Source organism: Pteropus alecto, unplaced genomic scaffold (genome assembly GCF_000325575.1).
Source record: "Pteropus alecto unplaced genomic scaffold, ASM32557v1 scaffold511, whole genome shotgun sequence".
NCBI lineage: Eukaryota > Metazoa > Chordata > Mammalia > Chiroptera > Pteropodidae > Pteropus > Pteropus alecto.
Window position 1 is genome coordinate 732897 of NW_006431911.1, and position 22327 is coordinate 755223.

Sequence of the window (22327 nt, forward strand, 5' to 3'; positions counted from 1 at the left end):
AAATAAAAAACTTTTCTAACAACCCCAGATTTGAGAAAAGAGGTTGGGGGGAGGTCAGAAATAATACAGCTTATGTTTAAGTGACTATATACATTTCTTCTCTCTTACATCCACACTCCGGTGAATTCTTGCTTCTAACTCTACCCTACAGATTTGCCACATTACTTGCTCTTCATTAAATACCTTCTTCCTATTTCCACCTTTACACCTTTTCTTGGGCTGCCTTTTCTGCTGGCCATGTCCTCCTCCACCTCTACAGATCCGAACGCGACCACATCTTTCCAGGCCTAACTCAAACCCACAATGTCCTGAAACGCTCACCTGGATGTCACTCATTCTTCATTGATTTCATTTGTAGCATCTAGTCGTCTGACAACATATTACAGTTTTATGTACACATCATCTCCCTGATTAGTCCCAGGGTCAGGAAACTACAGCTCGTGGACTAAATGCAGCCCGCTGCATTGCATGTCTCTGTAAATAAAGTTTTATTGGAACACAGTCATATCCATTCATTTATATATTGTCTGTGGCTGCTTTCACACCAGACTGGCAGAGCTGAATAGGTGTGACAGGAACGATACAGCCTGCAAAACCTACAGTACTTCCTATCTGGCCCTTTCCAGAAAAAGCTGGCGCAATGCCTACTTTTGCCCTGCAGCAGATTTGAGCAGTTGCAACTGAGACAATCTTGGCCCACAACTACTGGCTCTTCACAGAAGTGTGCTGATCCTGTATTACTATAAGCTTCTGGAATGGACTATAGGAAGTGATTCATTTTTTTTAAATCGTCACAAAACCCAGTGTACTGCCCTACATATAGCAGTAACATGATAAATATTTTAAATGAATTTTTGGTTTATAAGGAATTAATAGTGTCTGCCTATGTATATCAATTTTCTATTTGCAAACATTATCCCGCCCAATTTGTCATTTACTTGTCAAGATAACTTCCCGACACAGAGAAAGTAGGTCTCATTATCTGCATTTTTCATTGTGAGAAATTAAGGCACAAAGAGAGATTACGTATCACAGAGCTAGTAAGGAATTGCAAAAGTAGGTCATAAACTCAGACCTTTTGATTTCTGCCTTCGAACTACTCATTTTGCCTCTTTATGCTTACCTGCTTTTCTTAAATTGAACTAAGATACTGATGGAACCCAAAATAAAAATGTATATACATCTAGTTAGTAAATTAATAATCATGGCCCAGGTAAGCCATGCTTATTTTGAATAGAAATGCAACTATTTTTTATGAGAACTAGCCATTCAGAATATTTTAATGTTTCTAGATTCAAAAAACAATTTTAACATCCAATTTAAAAGTTTCATTAAGAGGTAAAAAGCTTCACGAAAAAATAATTTCTCCCCCCGAAAATAGAGGGAATTTTTTTTTTAAACTTCAAAAGATACAGAAAACGTACATTTCCCATGCTGATAGCACCAGTCCTCCCTGCTGTGTCCTTCTTCCAAAGGCAATTGCTCTGTTTTTCATTCCACATCTTAAAGCTATTGACTTCAAGTTAGTAGCTATCAGATTAAACCATAAGTAAAAATAATACATCCCAATGGCATGTTCAGTCTGCTCAGGCCAAGTTTATCTAATTCAAGTCCATTATCTGCTCAGCAACACCTCTTTTCAGTATCCATTGTTTACACAGCTGATATGAAACGTTGGGAAAAGGCAGAGTGGCGAGAATATAGGACATTTGTTTTATGCCTTCCTGTAAAAACCTTCAGACTTTATTCTGAATGCATTAAACGGTAGGCTCATAAATTTTTAAATAATATTTGTAATGTCTTTGCATTTATATTAGACAACTACACTGTTTTTGAAACGCGAATAGGATTTTTTTTTAAATACCCCTTTCTCTGAAATGGGTCACATTCTTTACAGTTATCCGGTGTCTACTTTTTTCTGCTCAGGAGAAAGAATGGATGTGTTTTTAAGCCTCTTTGAGGTGTTGCAGTCGGTTTAAATTATGCATGCAACCTAATGCAAATGTAGGTTTCAACATAAGCAGGTGGTTCTCTGAGCTGGAGGCTATCCTATTGGCAAAACACATCATGAAGTACACATTCAACTCTCTACGGGCAACCAATAAATGCTTGTAGACCACAAAAAAAAAGAAGACATCCATTTTTTTTTTTTAAAACAAAACAATATTTTTAAAGCCACTGTAATAAGAGTTTAAAATGCCTGTAAACTCAGAAACACTGCCTGTATATACAGATGTGATTTGGTTTCCTTGTCCATCACAGTAAAGGCTTTAGGAACTCGGCGACCTGGGGCTGGATCCCTAACTCCTAATTCTCATTAAACGGAGTTACTATGTTGCCTTTTACATTTGCTTTTATAACCTACCTCTGTATATTTATTTATACTCTGCCTTGTATGAATGACTGCAAGCAGCCCACGAAGGCACGCATATCTGCGATTAAAATGTGTTTACAATAAGAAAAATGGAGAATCTCCTAGCCCACGTGACATGAGTGTGACATGATGCATGATGTGAGTATTGCGAACTCAAACTGGTCTCCCCACAGCCTCGGTGCCTACTAGAGTTCAGATGTCAGCCAAAGCCAGTGACAGCTGATGGAGCCAGATCCCCTGGGATTGAATCTTGGTTCTGACTTGGGTTATGTATTTCCTTGCCATGTGACCCTGGCCAAGTGTCCTCCCCTAGACTCCTCAGTTTCCTCAGGCATAAACCAGGGATACTAACTAATACACCAATCTAAATTCATATAGGGTGTTGCAACAGTATCTGGCACAGAGAAAATCCTACTACGTCAGCTAGTAGAGTATTACCATTCATCAGAGTAATGCTTTGGCATCAGCCTGACAATTAAGGACCCAGGGGTACAATCTTCCTTAGGGCAAACCACCTAAATGTATTTTTGATGCCCTTCCCATTTCATGTTTCCTTCTCAGTATATCTCTCCTTCCTCTTCCTAATGGTGAGGGTCCTCACCCTCTAGCAATATTCAGGAAGGGATGATCCCATCCTGTGGCCACCGACAGGCCACTCCTTACTCTTAGCTGATTGTCAACTATTCCTGCTCAGAATTTAACAATATCATAGATTTTAGCCACACCCTGAAAGTCATATTTATATCACCTAAGTGGGGATATGGAAGACCGAAAAGTTTTTAATCTTGATGAAAGCTTTCTGTTGGTATGATGACTAACTAGCAGCAGGTTGAAAATTCCAAGCTACTTCTCGCTCTTGACCCCAAACACCTTGCTTGGCTGATCAGTGGGCTCTGAATGAGAGCGGACAACAATGTGGATGGCGGAGCTAAGGGAAGGTACAGAAAGCATTTGGATACGACACTTGCCAGAGAAAAGAACCGGATAGACACATCCAAGCCATACAGGGGTTGGCAGATTCCAGCAGGACCCTCCCCCGTCTGAGAGGCTCTCGCGTTGGTTGGAGCCATTGCCTAGTCTTGGCAGTGTCTCTAAGGGCAGCTACAGAAATGAATAGAAAAAGGAGACTCTTATTGTTCTGGATATCTACTGTTGCACAAAGAATGACTTCAAAACTTGGCAGTTGAATATAACAAAAATCATTCCTGTTGCCCTCCAATCTGCAAAGTGGGCAGGGCTTAGCGGGAAGGTTTGTCTCTATACCACATAGCAGCAACTGGGCTTCTACTGAAGCTGGAAGATCCGGCTCCAACACGGCTTGTTCATATGGCTGCCAAATTTGTGTTAGCTGAACCTAGCCTCAGCCCTCTCCACGTGAGCCTTTCTACAGGGCTGCTTAGGTGTCCTCACAGCTCGCGGGCTGGGTTCCAAGAATAGCATCTTCTAAGAGAGAGGAATTAGAAACTTCATGTCTCTCAAGGTCCAGACCCAGTAAATGGCACAGCAATGTTCCACTGTGTCCTATTGCTCAAGTCATCACAAAGCCCAGTCAGATTCAAGTGGAAGGGACACAGAACCTTCTCTCAATGAGAGGCATGTCAAAGAATCTGTAGCCATCTTAATTTTCCACACTCGATTTTCTTAAGTAGAAAAGGAGAAGACTGACTGAGACTCATAAGCTCTCTCTCCTTCTCCATCACTTCGCCAAAGCAGAGGAGCTGCGACTGGCTACGTCATAATGACGTGGCCCTTCCTCTAGCCCCGAGAGCACAGAAAACATTGGGTCTTTGGGTTGCCATATTTGGGGATCCTTTCCATTTGGGCTTCTGGTATCCCTTTGGGGGTCTCGTATCCTTTTGTAAAATCTATCTCCTGCTTTCCTAAAATTGATGGTCTCTGTCTCGCTGAGTAAGAATAAATTCTAAAAATACAATGTTACAGCTGTGGGGAGGGAGGGATGCAATAGAATGTACTGTGTCCCTCCCAGGGGATGGCTGGGTCTTATCAGCCACCGGGTGATGATGAATTTTTGATATGCTTCAAAATGACAACATTTCCAATTATACACTGACAGATACGACTTAATTAAAAACAGAAAGTGGCTATTTTGGTGGCTTTTCTAGTAGTAAAACCACTAACAACACATTTATTTAGCCCAAGGCAGTGGAAACATTTTAAAAGTTCTTGTAATTTAGCCCAGACTTTGAAGATGAAATCTTGTTTTCTTGCTTCGATATAGATTATATCTGTTAAATCCTTCTGTTCTTAAGTGAAAATTTGTACATATCTAAACCAGAGGGCTATTTTGCTAAGAATCAACTTCCATTATGAGATTTTATAATGGGCTTAAAAAGTAAACGTTCACTGTATGCTATAGTTTCTGAAATCTTAGGTTTGAGGGGGCCGGGAACTCAAGAGTCAGGGGGTTCTCTAATAATATGTGAAAGGCAAAGCTGATTTAGATGTAGGGACAGAGAGCAGTGACTCCTTGGCAAGTCTGCCTTTGTCTGAAAGAGAAGCAAATGGGTTCATCACACCAAGGCTATAATCATCTTACCATTTCTTTTAACAGCCTGAAAATTTTCTTATAAAGATCAGATTCTTAAATTTTACCCAAAGGGGGGGAAAAAAAGCTTGAGAGAGTCTAATGACTAATGATTTCTTCTCTAAAAATAAAACCCAGTTTTGAATGTGGCAGCCTGGGAGGGGACAGACCCACTCACATGAGCATGGAGGTGGGAAGCTTGAGTAACAAGTAACCCCTTTCCCACTCAGCCCCAGCCAAGGGGTTTTCAGTCACACTCCGGAAACCGTCCCAAATCAGAGTTGCTTCATGATGGCCATGCTGAAGCCATCGTTTCACATCAGATCCAAAGGCATATCAATTTTTCTTGCTGCAGAGCTCAGAAGGATGACATAATGCATTTGGTGAAGGCTCACATGTCTGTTAAAAGATGATTCATCGGGGTAAAAACTAGGACAATAAAGTTCTCCACAATGGTTCTGCATTTCCAGGTACTTGGGGATTAAAGGAAACATTGGAAATAAAATTAACTCTGTCTAGAAGATAAATATAGACATGATGCTAAAATAAAGAGAACCAAGCAAATGATTATATTGTCACAAAGTCTTCATGCTGGAGTTTCTCAATAGTGGTCAGGGTGAAGTTCAAATATAAACTGCCAGCCCAGGATGGGATATCTATGATGTAAACCAGTGCTACTTCAAGTGTGGTCCATGGACCAGCAGCCTCAGCATCACCTGGCATGTCAGAAATGCAAATTCTTGGGCCCTAAGCCAGACCTACTAAATCAGAATCTTTGGGGGTGGGGTCCGGCAATCTGTGTTTTGCAGCCCTACAGATAATTCTGAAGCATGCTATAGTGTAAGAAGGCTCAATTCACACTGCGGATAGAGAAAAAAATAACAAAAGACATTTGGCTTACTCAAGCTTAACTCTAAAGAATGCATAATAAAATGAGGCATAATTCATGTGTCATCTAGGTCTTTGGGAAATTGTCTAAAGCAGCGGTCCCCAACCCTTTTAGCACCAAGGACCGGTGTGCCTATGAGAATCTACTGCCTGATGACTTGAGGTGGAGCTGAGGCGGTGACGCTAGTGCTGGGGACCAGTTGCAAATACAGAGGAAGCTTCGCTGGCTCATCTGCCACTCACCTCCTGCTGTGCGGCCCGGTTCCTAACAGGCCACGGACCAGTACCAGTCCACGACCCAGGGATTGAGGATCCCTGGTCTAAAGTTTGACAAGAGCTGAATAAATGCTAATCGATGAAACTTGACAAGTTGACAGATCAGTTACCAAAACCATTTGCCCCCAAATTACTGACGGTGTGCTCCACATTACAGGAAATGGTGACTGAGGTTTTATGTGGGGTGTTAAGGATCTAAGCGATGCAAGGAAGAAGTCGGGCAACGTGCTGAGCCAGCAGAACGTGGTTCCTGCTCCCAGGATGAAGAACGTGGCGCCAGTACCGAGGCCAAGAGGCCGGTTGGATCAGACAGAATACGTCCCCCTGGCAGTGAGAGGCAGCAGAGCCAGACAGTCCACATAAATACAAGGGGACAACTATAGATCATGGACAGCAAACAGAGACACAGAAGCAGAAGCTTAAACTCTAATCTGCTCCAATTTGTTCCCATTTTTTAAGTGGCTCAACATCAAGGCGATAAACAATACAAGGGTTTGGTGCTGGCTCAGGATGTGGTGTGGGCAGGCCAGCCCTCGTGGTGAACATAACCAGACAAGCGCTATGTGGGCTGCGTGATGATTAAATATGGCGATGCCAATCGAAGGCCATGTGCCAAATTGTTAAGTACACTGCTGGCGTGTCCAAAGCAAGGTAACAGCCATGCATGTATTCCACAATGACGACTGAGCAAGTGACAAGCGCCAGCTGAATCAGAATTCTACTGCATTCAGTTGGAAGTGGCGTTCAGTTGACTGAGAATGGCAGATCTGGGCCCAAGTAGATGTCCTCCATCCAACAAAGACTCAAATAGAGCTCTGCTTTAGACAGAGCAGTGGCTCTCAATGTCTGGAACTTTTAGTCCATGCTGATATCCAGGCTCGGATCAGTTTCATAGCTGAGGTGGGACCCAGGAGTATTTTTAGAAAGCCCACCGACTCATTCTATTATACAGTCAGCACTTAGATCCCAGGAGAGGGGAGGAGAGGGGAGAAAAGTACCTGTCCTGCCCCAGCCTGCCCTGGGGGAGGTAGAGGGAGGTGGGGAGGGGACAGATTCACAACTGGAACCTCAGTTAAGCTAATTCTGTTAAGAGTCCATGTGCCTGAAATACCCACACTCAGTCGTGTGCAACCTGAGATAAAGTGTAATGAAAAAAATTGTGCTTTTCATAACATTAATGATGTCTGTTTGGGTGACACTGGGTATTTAAAGCACAGTGACAGGAACCAGTGAAAGGAATCAGGTGACAAATGTGGAAGAATGAACAGCTCCTCTACAGAATCTCAATATATACTTGTCAGACGGAATAAAATCGATGGATGTGTACGTACCAGGCTCTAAGTAAGGTGCGACAGGTCACCTCCCCCCCATCCTGTGACTACTCCTGTTAATCCTATTATATCCCTATTTTACAGATTAGGAAATCAAGGTTTACGAAGGGTAAAGAAACCTGCAGAACTAACATTCCGAATCGGTCCTCTTAGATCTGGACCCTCTTCCGGTCTGTTGGGCTGTAAGAGGTAAGAATGGCAGGGCGGGGCCCACATCGATGCTGCCACTGCTGCTGGGGTCGCTGCAGTTTGTGTTTTTGTGTTTGAGTTCCCGGAATGGGTGGGAGCTTCTAGCTGTCAGACACCTACTTAATTAGTCCCCGCTTATTTAACCAAAACTCTACCCAATGGTGTCTCAGGGCCGAAGTCTTTGAGAAAGAAACTCCCACCCACCCACCTACCCTTGTTGGTGGGACCGCTGAAATGTCTGCCATAGCAACTTTAGTAAATATATATGGCAACACATCCACATGTTCCAAATTCTACATCTGCAGGCTTGACAGACACAAACACCCAGGATTCGGTCTTGCATCCCCAATGCCTAACGCCATGAGATACATAGTAACTTCTTAATAGTGGTCTGAATGAACGAACGAATGAATGAATGAATGAATGAATACAGAGCTGACGCTTCAGGGAATTCCTTCTCCAGTTTCCAAGGGATTTTTCCTATTCAGTCAACAAACATTTATTGAGCACCTACCATGTACCATGCACGATTCCAGGAAATGGGGATATAGCAATGAACACAAACCAAGGCTCAGCGGGCAACACTTCTGCACTCAGATTAAGAGCTTAGAAGTTGGAGAAAGGTAGAGAGGAGTAAAAATGGAGTATAACTGCTTTTTCACTTCTAATATTACTTAGTTTTTCTTGGCTTTTCTGTTACACAGTCGCTTTAAATCAGTTCGAGACACCGTCCTGTGATTAGAAATACAATTCCGGGAGTAATGCTATCGAATTTCTTGGAACTGCTGGCGTGACACGCAATCAAAGCCGCCTGCCTGTGAGCCAGCTTGGGAAAGCAAAGGAATCCCACACTCACACGAGCAGAAGCGGGCAGGCTATTGTGCCTGTATATCACTCGAGCTACATAAAGGGGAGTGAGGGGTCCAAGAACTCACCGGAGAGACAGAAAGTTAATTAAAATACATCCTTCATTGTCCAGAATTTGGATAATAAATGCATTGAGAAGGAAGTCCAGTGCTCTGTGGGTCCCATTCAGCATCTTCCTTTCTGGCATTATGAGAACGGGCCTCCAAGGAGCCGCCTAATCCTGTGTTGGAGGCAGAGCTTTGTGTGTCGATGGATGCTCTACTGGCCCCATGGACGACTGCGAGCCACAGTTATTATTATTTACTTCCTCGGTTCTGGTTACGCACAGACGTGGCCTCACTTACAGATTATATTTTCTGAAAGCCTTGGCATTAGTTCTAGTCTGTTAACAATGGTAAGTCAATCTTTATTCGAAACCAATCATCTTTGGGAAAAGATGATGCGGAGATGATTAATTCAACGGCCATTCCGAAGAATTCATTTACAAGGAAGAATTCCAAAAGTATCATTTAATTACAAAGATGAAATGCGTCTATTTTGCAGGTCAAGTCATTCCCGCTAGCCTCTAACTCAGAGGGAAAAAATCGACATTAAAAACTGGTGTTCTGAGTGTACCAGACAGGGTGACTTTTCCCTTCTTCTTTAATAGCTTGGTTGTTTTGTTATTTAACAATGTCGGTTTCTTTCTGTTTCAGGCACTCGGGGCTGGAGATGGTACAGCATCGTTGTTCTCCTAAATCAATATTGGTCCACGCTCACAAAATGTCTGAGAAATAGATGGTCATTTATATACTCCTTTCTTTCTCTAGGTTGCCTTCTTAATGTAAACGATCTGTCACCTATCACCTTCCTATATTTCCAATTCCACTCCTGTGTGATTATCAAGGAAATCATCAGAAAAGGCGACTGAACAGAAACTCCTGCGCTTCCAACTCACTGCGATTTCGTGTGGTCCACCTTAAAGGAATATTAGGCATCATATAATGGATGTGGTTGTCTCTCAGTCTTCATTACAGCAGCCGGCACAACCAACCTCAACTAATGCAAACGGCCCACTCACCAAGAGTAGGTACTAGACCAGGGAGCCTCATGTAAACGAAGAGATCCGCCAGCCTCTTTCTGAAACGCTTACAGTCACATGTATACCAGAAGTCCTCCTTTTTCTTCTGATTTTCCAAAGGTAAACGATGCATATACCGCTTATTACATAAGTCAACAGTAGAGTCCAGCACAGCACCTAATTATTGAGTGCATTTATATTTCTGCAACTAAATGCATGAATATTCGCATTGGGCAAGATAAACGAAGGCTATAAATAGGTGCGTGTCAGTTTTTTAAATGCATCCTATAAGTCACAAATTGTATCAAGTAGAAAAGATTGACAGATCAAAGCACCATTCATTCAACAAACTTTTATGGTGCTAGGGGTTCAAGAAATGAAAGACGTCATTTTATAGGGAAGGAGCTCACGAATAAGTAAAGTAGGGTGCTTGAGTGTGATAAGGAGGCTAGCCTGAGGATGATAGGGTCACGGAGAAAAAAGACATCAAATATAGTCTGGAGGTCTGGGGACACTTTCCAGGGAACAGCAATGGCTGAGATCAGTCTAGAAAAGTGTGAACGTAACCTGCAGAAGGAGAAGAATGTTCTGGGCAAGGAAAATATATTCCAAGGCAACTACTGTGACCTGGAAGGAACCAGCAGAGGATGCTCAAGACAAGCTGAACGCAGTATCACGTTTGACTATTTCTCCACAAGCAAGCCATCTGTTTTTATTTTTGGTCTATTCTGATATTGAACTTCTTTTCTCCCATCGAACCTTACTGCATATTTATGTCAAAGTTGCCTTTTAATTAGACTCTTACTGGACCATATCTTTATTTCTCCTGCATAATCCCAATTACTGTTCTGGGTGTATAGAGCGTAAAGAAATGGAGACGTTTTGGACTTTACAAAATGGATTCCATGAAGCCATGACAGTAGTCAACTCGCACATAAGGGAATGCCCTTAGCGTGTAACCAGAAGACCCAAAACCACAGAACTGTCAGCCACAACTGCTCTGGCTGGATAAGCCTCCACCTGCAGGGGCCGATAAGCATGAGGCTCCCACCTTGTAAGGTGCATGTACACTGAACACCTGAGACAGACGATGCTCAAGCCTGACCCGACAGTGTCATGGACGGTGCCGAGAGCCCAAGACTCTGACCTTCTGCCTGTCGCAGCCACAGGCTTGGGACCGACGCGCAGCTCTCTGCGCTGCCAGTCAACTCAGCTCGCCTTGGCGTCCCTAAGGACTTTCATCCCTTCGCTCTGTCACGTAAGCCTCTGTGCTTCCCCGCTCTGCGTGTTGTGTGTGAACCTGGGTGGGTACCTGATCGGTTTATCTGAGAAGGTTCCACTCAATAAACCTGGCCTTGGAGAAGGACACAAACTCATTCAAGGGCATTAATTTGGTAGCCGCTTTCCTTGCCTGCAACACGGGGGAATATTTTAAAATACACAGCTGTACTCTATGTCAAATTAATTGGGGAAAAATAATCCAAACTTGTATCGAAATCTACAGAAGAGATCTCACGTGTGAGGAGCAGAGAGAGGGCAGAGCAGAGGTGGTTTCAAAAACAACCCCAAGTAGGTAAGATACAGTGAACTGGGTTTGTAAAACCTCACTGGAAGATGTGATTTGGTGCAATTAAAAAATAATAAATCTGAGAAAGCATACCATTTTATCGCTTCAAACTTAATTCTCAAACACAGACTTTTTAAATGTCAGTAAGCTGAGTTCTTTTCCTCAAAGAGTAGAAGAGAATTTAGAGCACAGAACATCTTTTCAGGATGTGATCTGTGTGTTGACAAAGAAAGGCTCATCTTTACCACTTTTTGAGTATCACTGATGGGCTCCAAGACAGAGCCATCAACGGCATGCACAGATGCTCAAAATCATTTGAAGAGGTTTTTAGCTGGAGATGGTGTGCTCCCTTTGCTAATTGCTTCCTCTGCCTGCTTCTCTATAATCTCCCATTCAGACTAGCTTTCTGCTTTTGGAGTCTCAGATTGATCAGCGGGAGATTCAGACCCATTTCCTGTGTGATCGTTACAGGTGCAGCGCGTCCCTTAGAACACGCACTAACTCATCTTGCCACGTGAATTTGTAACTTCCACCACTTCTCCCATCGAGTTTCAAACATGCCTAAATGACATCTTGAGGGAAGAGCTGCAATATACCCGACGTTATTGGTCTTAAAGTATGTCCTTTGGCAGGGTTGCTAAGAGAAAACTCTTATTCGACTTGAAAGCTTTCTGATTGAGTTGTTAGTGTTTTGTTATTAAAACTATATGTTATTTTATGGAGTTGGACCATTTCTGGATCTCTTTCTTCCTTGAGTTTCTTTAGAACACTTACAGAGAAGCTGCGAGTTGAACTATTCGGTTTTGGTCTGGTAGAGCTAGCAATGTCTTTATTGCTTTTGGATTGAGTGACAGGTCAGGAACAAATATGGCAACTCTCAAAGGAGCCCTGTGCATGTAAGGAGAGGCAGGATATTGGTACTCAGGATAAAGTCATGTGGCAGACGGGGCAGTTCCATAGGTGACCATCTCCCAAGACCTCTCCAAGTAGCAGCTTTCTACATGAGATCTTCGTTCACCTGCAATCCGGTAATCGATTTACTGTGTGTCCCATAGACATACAGAATTATGCAAAGGCGAATAGCCCGTTTAGTTAGGGATCCTGAGTTATGCCTGCTTTAAAAGACTATAACAGATTTTTTTTTATTAAACAAATGAAAAACGTTTTCCCATGCAAACCTAAAAGCACTTAGTCAACTAGTCCTTTTAAGTGACTGTGCAGCTGGTCCTGACGCAAGCTGTTTGGAAAGACAAGTTATTTCCCAAAGAAGTAAAGTTTGCAGAACTTTTCATCAACATTAAGAAAAAAGGTTTTGGAGGTAGGATATGTCAAACTGATAATCATTTCTCTTCGGAGTACGAATAATCACACATTTTCTATGATTTAGATGTGACTTACAAACTGAGTACAAAAAGATTTTTTTTTTTTAAATCCTCTTTGATGGCAGAACTTTCAAAATCTGGATTTTAGATGACGATTAGGCAGAAAAGACGGTATCGCCATAGTCAAGATCTCAGTACACGTTGCAAAATTGGATTTTCTCTCCCGAACCGCTCACCTTGGCTCAAGTCACAGACTTTCAGCTACGGAGAACCAATGAGATGTCCTGCCCTCACCTCAAACCTAAAAAAGCCCAAAGGAAAAGCTCTTCTTACCCACCCATACAATAACAAAAACAAAACAAACAAAACCTTTGGTTCTGCTTCCTAAGTTCTCAATTCCTTCTAAAGTACTACCATTATCTTAGCCTCATTCGACCAAACACACGAAAGGGAGATATAGATGCACAAGCCGCACATCCAACCTCCAAGGTATATCGTTAAAACATGGTAGGTGTTGTGACCGAGTTACGCATAAAGTATCAGGTGATAAAGACAAGTGGCATCGATCACGGCCTTTCAAGGAATTGGAAAATGCTTTGGGAGAAGACAGCGCTTACGTCGAGTCTTGAAAGACTGAAAGAAGAGGGGCATTCGAGGAAGAAACGAAGGATGTGTGAAGACAAGGCATGAAATTTCATGATGAATTCCAAATAGGTCAGTGTGATCGGAGGAAAAGATCAATGAGGGAACATAATAGAACTCAATGTACTAAGAAGGTGACCTTAACACAAGTAAGGAGCCACTTGAGCGACTTGTCCAGATGCATTTTAAAAAAATACCAGTTTTGAAAGTTTGGATTATTGCTCCGAAAATATTCACTTTGCCTTCCTTGTATATTTGTCCCTGCGCCATTGACAGGTTTGTCATGTGACTTACTTTGACCAAAGGAATATGACTCTCACAAAAGCTTGAAGTATATACTTTGCCCTCCGACGATGACCATGAGAAGAGCACATTCTACGTAGCCTCTGCCCCTTCAGCCTGGGCCCCATAATGAGACCCGCGCTGTAGATGAGAGGCCTGGCGTTCAAAGTGTGGTCCATGGATTCCAAAACCTGGAACCAAGCTCCACCAAGTTGCAGCCCGAAAAAGAGCCACTTTAGCAAATCCACTATTATGCTCACTGTTATAAACCACTAAATTTGGGGATGACTTGTTACACAGCGTTACTGCAGCAGTGGCTGACTGACACATGTATGTTTGCAAATACGACAACAGTATTGGCCTCCCATTTAACCCTGTATGTCCTCTTCTTCCAAATCCGAAACATCGAGGAGATACTCTTTCAATCCTTCCTTAGAACTGGATTTCTGGAACAGCTTCCTAACAACAGCCCTGCGTCTGATTTTGCAGTTCCTACCCACCCTGACGTCTATCTGTTGACTCTTCTTAAACATCACCATTTCATATCTCATCTCATAATCTGAAGGGCTTCCCATTATATAGCATTTCAGATTCAAATCCTGCTTTGTTTCTAAACACCACCGAATGGTTTAATCTCTTCAGTATTTGCATCCCAGACTAATTATTTACGCCATATCTTTCTTCAGGCAAAAGAATCTCTCCCCCTGGACCCCATTTAGAATATTCACTTCTTTTTATTCCGTCCACAAAGTTTCCTTTTAAGCCCCCTTTCATGTGGTAATCACCCTTCCCAGACATCGTACAGCTGCAAGGACTGTACTTTCCTACGACATTTTTAGTCTATCCAGCATCTAGTTAAGCACTGATTTTGCAAACGTGCATAAACACATATCTTGTCTTCTTCCCAACCACCTTGACATCTCCTTGAAAGCCGGAACTACATCAAATTTTACTCTATTCTCTTGCCCCCCACAAAATTCTTTGCATGGCTGGACACGATAGGCAATGGATATTCGTTTGCTACCCTGAAATAAGATTTCATTTGCTCAGTATATATCGATTAAACACTTGCTATACTATGTGCCAGGCACCGTGATATGCAATGGCTGAAAAAAGGCCGATAAACCATCACCTATGGCTTCAAGAGCTTTACAGTTTACAGCACCAACAAACGAATACCCAAAAGGAAGCGTTATTATTTTTCTTTGAGGGAACTTCATTTTCTTTACTGTATATATTTTCAATGCTGATATCTATCGCCGGACTAAAACGATAGAAGAGGAGCATGATAGATGCATTTCCCGAAGTCACAGTCCTGTCTTACCCACAGAATTTTCTTAACCTAATTGCCACCACTCTGGGAACATGATTGTCAATCCTTATTTATTTTCTCTGCAAAGGCAGTGAGGAAGGGCCAGGAGGGCATCTGAGCAGGGAACCGTCGCCCAGAGCACACTATTTATAGTTTTCCAGTTTACCAGAAACAAATATTTAAATGTGTTTTCCTAATTTTCCCCTTGTCATCTGACAGAAATGTAGCAACTTTCATAATTTATCAAAGAGGCAGCCATATTATGTCACTAAATCAATGCACTAATGGAATTGCATTTTCTAGGTACACTGTCTGCTTTTTTTCTTATCTTTTTTTTTTTTTTTATAAATGCAGAGCTTATCTAAATAACCGAATCTTTATACTGGTATATTTTTCAGTAAAATTTAAAGTCCTATTGTTGATTATGAGACTGAACTCAGTAGCGGAATTTTAAAGGAACTGCCAAAAGATTCCGAAAAACAGCTTTGATGCATTTATGAAAAGTGAAATTTAACTGAAGACCACTTCCAGCCTCCAATATTTCAATCACGTCGTTATGAATATTAAGAGTTGGAGTGTCGGCTACTTTAAATGCAATCTGATTCTAATCATTCACGTAAGTGAATGATTTTACCCACGCTTCTCGTCCAAGTCCAGGACTGTCCCCAGGAATAACAGATGTCGAATGAGAAGGGGAGTTGCTAACCCTACTGCGTAAAAGCCTTGGAATGAACAAGAAGGATGACTACACGTTGATAATGATGGTGATGGACACAGTGAGATTTTTAACCATGTAAATAAGTTTCTCATAATCCTTTAAATAACCACATGTTTAAAAATCTAACTGGCGAAAAGGCCTCAAAAAATTCATTATCTTCAATTCTCAATCTTTCGATTTTAAGGAGTGTTTTCCAAGGAAAAGTAGATAGAGTCTTCCCTTGTGCCTGCTGGTGGGATAGAAAAGTCTGAAATGTTGAAGATTCAAGTCTATTTACAGCTCACTGAGAACTAAAATGGGAATCCTACGAAAATAAAGATAGCACAACCCAAGCAAAAGTGGGAACGATTGGGATGATAAAATTAAATTTCTCCGGGACCTCTTCCAGGCTGAACTGTGACTAAAAAAAAAAAAAAAAAAAATTAATAAACTACTACAGTATGCCACTGTGAAGAAATAGATGTCAGGAAACCCAAGTTTTAAGGGAAGCTGTGCCTCAAAGTAACACACTGTAGTGTGACATTCTTGGCAGTTGTCTTTGATCTTCAAATCACTTTTGAAAGTTTCTGCTCAACTCTTAGTAAAACCCAACTTTCGCCATAAAGAAATACGATTTAGCAATGAGAAACATTTCAGTACACAGACAAAATACATAATCTGAGAAGGTGGGGGAAAGGTCCAAAGACCACATACATATTCGAGCTGTTCTTAGAGAAAAAGGATAAAGCGATTGGAGAAAAAGAATTTTTTAAAAGCGATACCAGTACTTCAAGTTAATGTGGGCCTACTTAAGAGCAGACATATGGCATTAAATACGCAAAAACGACAAGAAAACACAGAAGCAGAGCTGAAAAGAAGGACTAAGCATAGAGCGTCCAACAGAATGGAAGTCTTCTAGAAGTCCTTGAACTAAATGTAAACTTTGCGGTGCTTGATTTATTGGGGTGAATGGGCCCCATTACCACTATGTGGAGAACCAGCAAGCATAGACACCTCATTATGGGAAACACGTTTTAGACTTAATCTAAAATCCATCTCCTACACAAAAACGCACACACACCCCTGAACAGTTTGCCGTTTTGTGTGTTCACGAATTGAAAAATGCTCCTGAAAACCACCAACCGGAAGAGAAAGAAGCAATAACAGAGTTCGACCTTACAGAATCCACAGCCCCTTCCAGCAGCTTCTCCGTCACCGCAAAGACTTCCTTTCCCCCAGTCCCAAATGCACACGGCAAACAAAGTTGCGGTACTTGCTCTATCCTGAAATCTACTTGCCACAAGAGCAAATCATCTGGAAGATTCTGACTGTTATTTCAGTAACTGGGTGTCTTACCTCCCCGGAGTCGATCTGTATTTCAAAAGAAGAGAATGAGAAGAAGTCTCTGCTGGACTCAAAGGAATGAAATCCCATAGGCCAAAAGGGGAGAAATTTGGAGGATAAAATAACTGTCCTCTGACGCTCAAGTCACCTCATGGGATAAAGTGTTCCTTTCTCATTACATCTACACCAGGGTTTCTCAGCCTCGGAGGATGTTTAGCGGCATTTCTGGCCTCTACCCACTAGATGCCAACGGCATCCCTTCATTCAGTTGTGAATATCAGAACATCCTCAGACGATGACAAATGTCTTGGGGCGGGGGTTCGGGAATCACCCAGCTGATAACTGTTGGCATATGCGAAGACAGGTCTAACTTATAAACACCAGTAATTTTAAATTCATTGCCTCAGATTTCTTTTTTTTATTTTGTGGAGTTGCTGTTAGTACGTAAATCACTCTTTGGAAAACAACAAAACAGGAAACCTGTTCATCACAAAATAATTAGTAGAATTGGACTCTAGTCAAGAGCTTTTGCTCTTGCTTCGGTGAAGAAAAATTTACACATGAATAATATTCTCAAGCAAGGACTCAGCACATTGTCACATTCTTTGACTTCAGACTTATTTACAAATATCTACTTGAAAATGTATTAAAGGGCAAAGAACTAATTATATTCCTTTACATTCACTGTAGCCCTTGAATTTCCTGTATTACAAAAACAATTCAAATGAAAAATAACTTTTAAGAACACATGAAGAGGCAGAGCCTTATTTTTATTAAAAAAAAAAACATGAATATTAGATCCGTGACTTGTTATACATGTCTCTAGCCCTGTTTTTACAAAAAAAAAAAATATGAATATTACATCCATGACTTGTCTCTAGCTTAAGTTAGACGTAGTAATCTTTTCAACATATATATAGAACATATTGATTTTTAAATGAATGTTTATTTTTGCTATTTTTTTGTACTCCCCATCTCCATTCTCTATGGTTTCCTGAGTCCAGGGGTTCTCACATTCTGTGCCCCCCAGTGGGTATTTTTCAATGTTCTGAGACATTTTTGGTTGTCGCGACTGGGGAGTAGGGAGGAATGCGACAGACATCTAGTGGGCGGAAAACAGAGATGTTGCTAAACATCCTAAAATGCACAGGACAGCCTCCACCACAAACAATCATGCGGCCCCCAAGGTCCATAGTGCTAAGGCTGAGAAACCTCAGTCTAGACATATAACAAGAACTCCCACTCACAGCCCGATTCGCTTATAACCTACGCGAAAGGGATGGTACCCAGATCTTCTCCATTTGTTTAATGACTATAAGGCTTAGCATAGGACTAAATCCACTGCAGGTACCACACGTGATGTTACCTGAAAACTCTGATTGTTTGGAAGAAGACAAAGAAATAACTTTATTCTTTTTAGTCAAAACATTCTTGGTAAACCAAAACATTAAAGTATGGTTGGAATAAAATCCTATTTTTAGATGGGTGAATGGTAACATTTGCAAAACCAAGGACTATCAAAGTCACAAATCAATGCTTCCAGTTGGAACACTGTATTCGTTGGTCTTGCATTTAAAGGGCTCTTTTCCTCACCCCGAATCTCTAACTTTAACCCCTTATAGTCCTTCGCCAAGAGTAGGCAGCCTCCTGAGGGGTCTTCCAAGGGACAAAGAAGCCACCATGCTAGAGAGTCTGGGCAAACAGTGGCCAATAAAGACAACTCCAATGGGGCTTCAATCTTCCTCCCGCTTTAAGAAAATCTCTTCATCTATTTATTATCTCTTTGCATCTCTTTTCTGGAATTCCAGCTAAACTTTTTTGAAGGAGAGCTATGATCTGACCAATTCTTTTGAAGATTTATGTAATCATAACCCATCGCTCCGAGTCCTCGAAAGGCAGTAGAATTCAAACAACAGAATCGGGCAGTCGAAATATTAAAGTAATATCCTAAAAGATACTTGCACACCGATGTTCACAGCAGCATTATTCACAGTGGCCAGGACATGGAAGCAACCGAAGTGTCCTACGATAGATGACTGGATAAAGAAGCTGTGGTACATACAGACAGTGGAGTATTACTCAGCCATAAGAGATGAAATAGTGCCATTTGCAGCAACAAATGGATGGACCCATGTGGGATATAAACCTAAAAGCGACAAACGAACAAGACAAACAGAGACTCGTGGACATGGACAATGGACTAGTGGTTACCAGACGGTAGGGGGTTGGGGAAGGGGGGAGGTAGACAGGGTAAAAGGGGTCAAATATGTGGTGACAGAAAGAGATCTAACTATCGGAGGTGTAAACATATATATGCCTTACCGTTTAAGTGTACAGCTGAAACTTATTGGATTTCGTTAACTAATGTCAACATTAAAAAAAAAATCAATTAAAAAAATATATTAAGGTACGAAACAAGAGTGGTGATGAGATAGTCCAGGGAGCACAGACCTCTCGCCTCTGGGACTCTGGGTAAGTGAAGCCACACTAGAGTCCTATCTCAAAAGACCACACATGTGGCCACAGCAATAATACGTTGGTTTTTGTAATAATCCTCGCAAGTGTATAAATAAACCAAACCGCTACGAATAGAAATCCTGCTAGCTCTTCTTGTGATTAAGAATTTAAAGGACCAATCTTCTCCTGGGCTTGGAGATTTTTAGAACAAAAAGTTTCAAGTGAAACTGAAAACCAGTTAAATATCACTGATGCACCCAGATTATTGCTCATGTAATATTTATGAGCCGTGGAATGACCATTCTGATTATTCCCAGCTGATTTTAACAAGAGATTTTTTTCTCTCTCTCTCTTAATTAGGTGCCGGCGTGCAAACAAAAGCCTATTCTAGCACTCAGAAAGAACACACTGAATAAAATTAGAGTAGATCTATCTTCTAAATCGTTGGATAGTAGTCTAGATATAAAAATACAATGGTTCCCTGTGGTCTGGATGGGAGTGCACTTGCAATAAAACTCCAATATGATTTCAATTGCCACTCTGCAATTACGACAAGCGAACCTAAAATCAAAACTCTTTTGAGTTCTTATAATGCATCTCAACTGAAATGCACGCTGTATCAGTTTCAAAGGCAGCGTTGTCTCCTATTCCGTTTAGAGACGAAAATTTCTAAATGTTTTCAGGTGACTATAAGGCAAATGACGAATTTAAAGGAAATAATTTTCCCTATTGCTCAAAGCACTGAAGAAATATTTCATATTCAAGAAGATATAAGAAGGGTGGGTCTTTCCAAGCAATCATTATCCTTAAGCTTTAGAAGTATGCGACTTCAATTAGTGTCTAAATTTAAATCCCCGTCTGTTGTTAGAACAGAGGTAGGAAGTTAGAATTTCTGCTGCAGCGTGCATCTACGTGGTCTTTTATTGAGGGATTTTATTTATTCCTGTGTTTCTAAGATAAAGATAAACTAGATTCAAAGGCATGGGATCTTTACAGGAAACAATAAAAGGCTGGCTCCTTGGTTTACATGATAATTAGTTAATGGGATCGTAACTTTAAAGTGTTTATGCCTGAAACAGTGGACCTCATTTTGAAGTGCTGTTTAAGGATTAGACTCTGTCGTAGACAGACCCTCAGGTGACCCCACATGAGTCCCAGCTCATGGTGTTGACAATATTTCCCCACAATTAATTACAAAAGTGCTTAGTGTTACTAAGAATAAGGTAAATGAGAATAAGATGAAGATACTACGCTGGGGTGAGTTTTTTTCGGGGGGAGGACGAGGGTACAGAGAGGGGAGAAGACAGGGAACGTTGTGGTTCTACATACACCAAGTTTCCAGATAAGTACTGACCCTGCTGTGAACTAAGATCTTTAACACGCAGAGAGATGACAACACCTAAGTGCTGGATAAAGAAAATGTGAGACGCGCACATGCACGCATGCGCGATGGAATCCTGCCATTTGTGACAACACAGATGAACCTAGAAGACACTGTGCCAAGTGAAATAAGCCAGACAGAAAGACAAATACTGCATGATCTCATTGACACGTGGCATCTACAGAAGTTGAACTCAAGCAGAGAGTAGAACAGTAATTACAAGGAGCCACGGGGTGAGGGCACTGGGGAGATAGATGTTGGTCAAGGGGTATAAAATAAGGTTAGGCAGGATGAGAAGGTTCTGGAGGTGGAATGTGCAGCATGCCGACTGTAACTAACAATACCGCACTGTATACTTGAAATTTGCTATGAGAGCAAATCTTAAATGTTCTCAACACACACACGCAATGGTGATTATGTAAAGTAATGGAAATATTAATTAGCTTGATTGTGGTGATAATTTCACAATGCATACACGTACCAAAACATCAAGTTGTATACCTTAAATAACAAATATATACAATTTTATTTGTCAGTGATACCTGAATAAACCTGGAAAAAAATAAAATAAAAACCTTAATGATGTTTTCTTACGGCCCCTCATCTTCTAATTGCTTCGACGTGTTTTGTATGTATGGGGTGTGATTTATTCTCTACAGGCACACTCTACTCATTAAGATTCCATTTTTCCTAGTAGCCCTGACTTGCAACGCTCATAACCATTTCATTACTTCAGTGATTCGGTTTAGACTTCTCCTGCAGTAATTACCAGAAGGATTTGCTTCGCCCCTTGAAGATGGAAAGCATATATTGTTTTGAATCATTTTTCAACTTCAAATGTATTTTGCTTTGTTTTAGGCAGTGTCCTAGATATCTCAATCTTGCTAAAGTAGATACGCTGCAGGATTCTTGGATCCAGCTCTCTTCTCGCATCTCCAATTAACACCATTTAATGTATTCCAGCCTTTTGAAAAAGGTAGGCGACCCCTTTGGAATCACAGGGAAGGACATCGGCCTTGGAGAGGTTTTCCAGAAGGAAGAATCAGTGTGAGGCGCTAGTGACATCAGATTGTTCCGAGTCCCCATCAGACTACCGGAGAATAAAAGCACATGGGCTGACAGATGTCCTTGCTTCCGTTCTGTACACAGATCTCGTTTCTGAGACCCAAGGCCATTCCGGAATGGAATAATTTTAAAGAGCACATTTACACAAATGCGGCCATTTGCTTGGAATCTGTTTTCTACTTTTTCAGCTCCTTTTCAATAAGGAGCAGCAAAATGCATTGACCTAAATGGCTACTTAACATTATTTTTTTACTCATTACGCACGAGAAAAACACCATTTGCTTAGTAGTCAAGTACAGTATGCCGGTGCTTCCATGAAGCAAAATGTATAGTTTTGCTTATTTTTTTTTACAAGAAAAAAAAAGCCTTTCTGCAATCAATATGATCCTGTGTAATGGAAAATTAAAATAAAAATCTGATGTAATAATAGAAGGGCAAAATAAAGTGAAAATGATCCCAGAACTGGGCACATTAAAGCTGATGAGTCATGGTAAATAAAGAAGGAAGAGCTGGGTCTAATGAAGACCGCTGATTCACAGCCGTTTAGGGGCGCTTTTTTTGAGCGAGTTTAATCTCTTAAATTGGCTAATTATCGGTAATTTCCTTGGCATGAATTCTCATAAGGCGACAACTTGAATAGTGATGGGCTTGTCTGATACCAAACAGAAGTGTGTGATCTGAGGAATCACATTATAATTGATCAAGTGATCTCATTTTTAAAGCTCCCT

General features: G+C 41.3%; 1 protein-coding gene and 1 pseudogene across 1 annotated transcript in view; both read right to left on the minus strand.

The window, feature by feature from the left end:
- The window catches only part of LOC112472270, a 42471-nt pseudogene extending 32808 nt beyond the window's left edge, over nt 1–9663 (minus strand).
- FRMPD4 (FERM and PDZ domain containing 4) overlaps nt 1–22327 on the minus strand; it is a 712471-nt gene that overhangs the window by 559215 nt on the left and 130929 nt on the right. The gene's annotated exons all lie outside the window — the stretch shown is intronic.